The sequence below is a fragment of the Rhamphochromis sp. 'chilingali' genome, assembly GCF_963969265.1.
Source record: "Rhamphochromis sp. 'chilingali' genome assembly, chromosome: 1".
Lineage (NCBI taxonomy): Eukaryota > Metazoa > Chordata > Actinopteri > Cichliformes > Cichlidae > Rhamphochromis > Rhamphochromis sp. 'chilingali'.
The window spans coordinates 26,715,747-26,720,043 of NC_137929.1; positions in this window are offsets into that span (position 1 = coordinate 26,715,747).

Genomic DNA, 4,297 nt, shown 5'->3' on the forward strand with positions numbered 1-4,297 from the left:
GAACATTCAGAGATGTGGTCTATGCCCTGACATCTCACAGCTGGCGGCATTTTGGGAAACATACACAGTATTGGGGAAGAATGTCGTGTCTGCTCCATCTGTCTGTCCAATATAACTGCAAATCTATATTGTGAGCAAAATGATGAAATATTTCCTCTGTTTACAACTTTTCAATCACTTTTTTTTTTTTATCTCGGCTGAGAAAAAAAAGCACCTTGACAAGCAAGCACGGCAAAAAACAGAGCATGATTGTGACGTCTTCAGCCGCCACTCCTGCAGTCGGCCTAATTATCCCGCTACATAAACAGCATTTCTAGTTTTTGGCTTTGGAGCAGATTTTTATCTGTTATGTGCAATTAATTACCAGCACAGCTATTACTGCCGTCACTGCAATCAATACAAAACTGTCAAATGATGATGTCTATGGTAAAACACTGCTATAACACACAGGCATGTTACTGAAAACACTACCGAGTTGGCTCTCACACCTTTTCAGGTGTGTTTTAACCGCTTTCCTGGAAGGCTGTGCTTGACAACACAGTGACTCAGCAGGTGTTACTTTACTAAAAGAATAGAGGAAGCATCTTGAGACGTGATGGTAACTAACTGAGGGGAAAATGTCATTAAGGTCATTCAATGATTTAAAATGATGCTCCATTTAAAGGAATTTTCACATTATAAAATATTGAGGGTGGAGAGACATGAAATGTTCAAGCCTGCTGATTAAGACACCCAAAACAGAGTTGAGCACGTATATTTTCTGATGAAGCTAAAAAAAAACAAAAAAAAAAAAAAAAAAAAAACAACTAATCACTGAAAATCCATCAATCAATGCAAATACGCTTAAGGACGGTATCTGACTTGCCACATTAGCACAGCTTTATATTTCACACATAATGCAACTGCACAAACAGAAATCCATCTAAACCATTACTTCGGCTCCAAAACACTGAATAAATATTGTTTCCATGTGACATCCAGCGAAGCTGAGCCTGACGCAACTCAGAATGATGAAACTGTGCAGGAAGGCAGAATTTGCTCATTTATCTGCCCTGGAAAGTAACTTTTATGTGCACTGGTGCTGCTTTAAACTGAGCTCTGTTGCTGTGCTTGTAGTGCTTTTTTCTCTCAGAGGATCAATCAGACAAGGATTTATATTCACCTTTCGCTTCAGGACACTCCCCAACCTTCCAAAAACATCAGAGCTTTGAGTCAGTCTGGATCAAATGTTCTCTCCAGCTATGACTTAAAATTTGTTAGCAATCATTACCCAGCAGCTAACTAAATATATAATCAGATCAATATAAAACAGCCATGCCTGTTGTATTAAACAGGCATGGCTGTTTTATATTGCTTGGCTTGAGCAGCTGCCAGAGCATATGCTGGAAGCAACACCTTGATGAAAAATCAGCGGCTTGTCTGCCTTTTGTTATTACAAACCAACATCCTATCAGGCAGGTTTTGGACCCATTATGCAAGACTCGAAATACAGTTTTATTGCAGGTGACGTTTCAACATCCCAAAAGCACAAAGTAGATGGAATACTAAACACTGGGAAACAAGGGAAAATTGAGGTGCTAGGGCACATATAACACAGAACAAGGAACACACACCAATAACAGTAGGACGTGATGAAGAGCAGCTGGAGATGAAGACATTAAATACACAGCAGGTGATTAGGCAAAGGGAAGACAGGTGGGAAACATGGCAGGAACAAATCAGGGGAAGACAGAGGAAGCAAAACTGAACATAATACATACAAGACTAGGGACCACCAAAATAAAACAGGAAGTAACTAATACCAGAACTAAGGTGTTGTGGAAATTTTAACAACAACCTGCAACACACCCACTGAGCGTGATTTGGAGTGGGTTTAATAAACACACGACAAAGGCCAGGACTAACATGCACAAGCTTGACACAAACAAAATGCTGAACAAACATGGAGACATGATTGACTAGCACAGGGAGACCAGAAAGACACCTGAACAGGGGTTACTCAACATAGACTAGACGGGGACACAAAGGAACACAGAAGGGAACAAAACAGGAATGACGAGACAACGGGACCTGAACTACACATGGAAGCACGGGAAACACGTGACTACTTAAGTACAAGAGAACGTAACAAAATATGGAATCGCAAACAGACTAAAACTAGACAAAGCTGCGTCCAAACCCTAACATGTAAATTTTAGTAAATTCCCTGGTATATGTACGTTCATTTACATCCATTTTTAGCAGACCAGACAATATATTTGAATGGTTTAACGGTACATAAATGCATTAACTTTGTTTACATGTGTCAACATGAGTATTTGCTCTTTGGCTTTAATTAAACATTTTGCAGTTGTTTATTTTAGGAAGAACGTTTATGGACATGTTCTGAGCTCTGGCAAATTGCAACAGGCCATCACTGTTTGACATTTTATAGACCGAGTAAATCATCATTTTAATAAGAGGAAAGCTGATATATTAACCCATAAAGTTAGAATTACATTCAGAAATTTTTTTTACAGCTGAGCCAGAGACGAGTTTTGGCAAGGAACCAAACGCAGTGAATCCACATTAACATTGTCACCACATTTTCTTAACAGAGAAGTAGTATCTGCTATTTAAATGTATTCCACATCTATGGTTGGTCTAACAGCATTCTTTTAATTTTTGTACTCAGTATTTTGCATTGTGTCTTCATTTGCTTTCATCTCATTACCATTTGTTGTTGCTCAGCATTGGGGGTTTAATATGATTTGACAGCTTGCATGAATTAAGCAGAACAGATCTAATTTGTTATAGAAATATTTGGAACATTAATAAAAGAATAACTGGTTTTCCTGGTTTCATATTTCTGCCTAATTTCTAGCTGTGTTTAGATCTGCTGCTTATGCTATTGCTTATTATCACAGTCTAATTATAGGAGAGCAGAGTCAGCTTTGCAAAATAATGTACAGATTGTTTACGTCTTGTGGCTTTTCAAAAGAAAAGAAAAACCACGTTGCTCCTGTCTGTTCCATTTCTTTGGAAAAATCTGTGTTAATTTTGTACTGGATCTCTTGTTAACTCCGCATGACCACAGTTGAGTTTAGTGTGAATTGCAAAATGTCAAATCCATCACACAAACATCAGCAACAAGCATAAATGTCACTCCGAACTCCTGTGAATGATTAGTTTTCCAGTCACGGCTAAATGTTTGTACCCACATCAGAGTAAACGGCACAGTGTCTTTAAAACATCGTGTTTTATACCCTACAGAATGTATTTATTTCAGGTGACTGGCTGTGAGCACTTCTGTTAGAAACAGGTATCATTAAAAAAGGAAAGAAAACTTTTAAATTGTGTCTATTAAAGTTAAGAGACAGACAATTGCAGTTGATTATTAAACATTTCTGGATGTTCCTACCTACAGAGCATCAATATATTTGTTTTTCTTTTACTAAAATTTTTGTATTGCACTTTTATACTATGTCCTACTACTCTGTCCCGTTACTTCATTAGGCATGACCTGCTGAAGTTCAAATTGAGCATCAGAATGGGGAAGAAATGCAATTGAAACGACTGTTTGGTACCACATGAGTTGTTTTGAGTATTATAGAAACGGACGATCTGTTGGGATTTTCCTGCATAGCCATGTGTAGTTTTTACAGTGGTGTGAAAGAGAGAGAATATCCAGTAAGCGGCAGTTCTCTGGGGGAAAATGCCTTCGTGATGCATTAAAGCTGATGGAAATAATAACAGTTATTCAAATAACTACTAGTTATAACCAAGGTATGCAGAAGAGCATCTCTGAATACATAACAGACTGAACCTTGAAGCAGATGGGCTACAGCAGCAGAAGACCACTCCTGTCATTTAAGAACAGGAAACAGACTAAAATTCACAAAAGCTCATCACAATTGGTCAATGTAAGACTAGAAATGTTGGGTGGTCTCATGATTCTGTTTCTGCTGCTCATTCACGTGGTAGGGTCAGAATTCGGCATAAAAAATACGAAAACATGCTTTATACTTCCTTGCATCAACAGCCCAGACTACTGGGGGTGGTATAATAGTGTGGGGGATATTTTTTGGCATACTTTAGGCCCCTTAGAAACAACTGAATATCATTATGTGGCATAGCCATTGTCCATCCTTTTATAACTTCAGCATCCATCTTCTGATGACTGCAATATAATGAGACATGTCACAACACTCACATCATCTCAAACTGGTTTCTTGAACATGACATGACACAGTACTCGATTGGCCTCTATAGTCACCAGATCTCAATGCAGTAGCGCATCAACAGAGCTGGATTTACA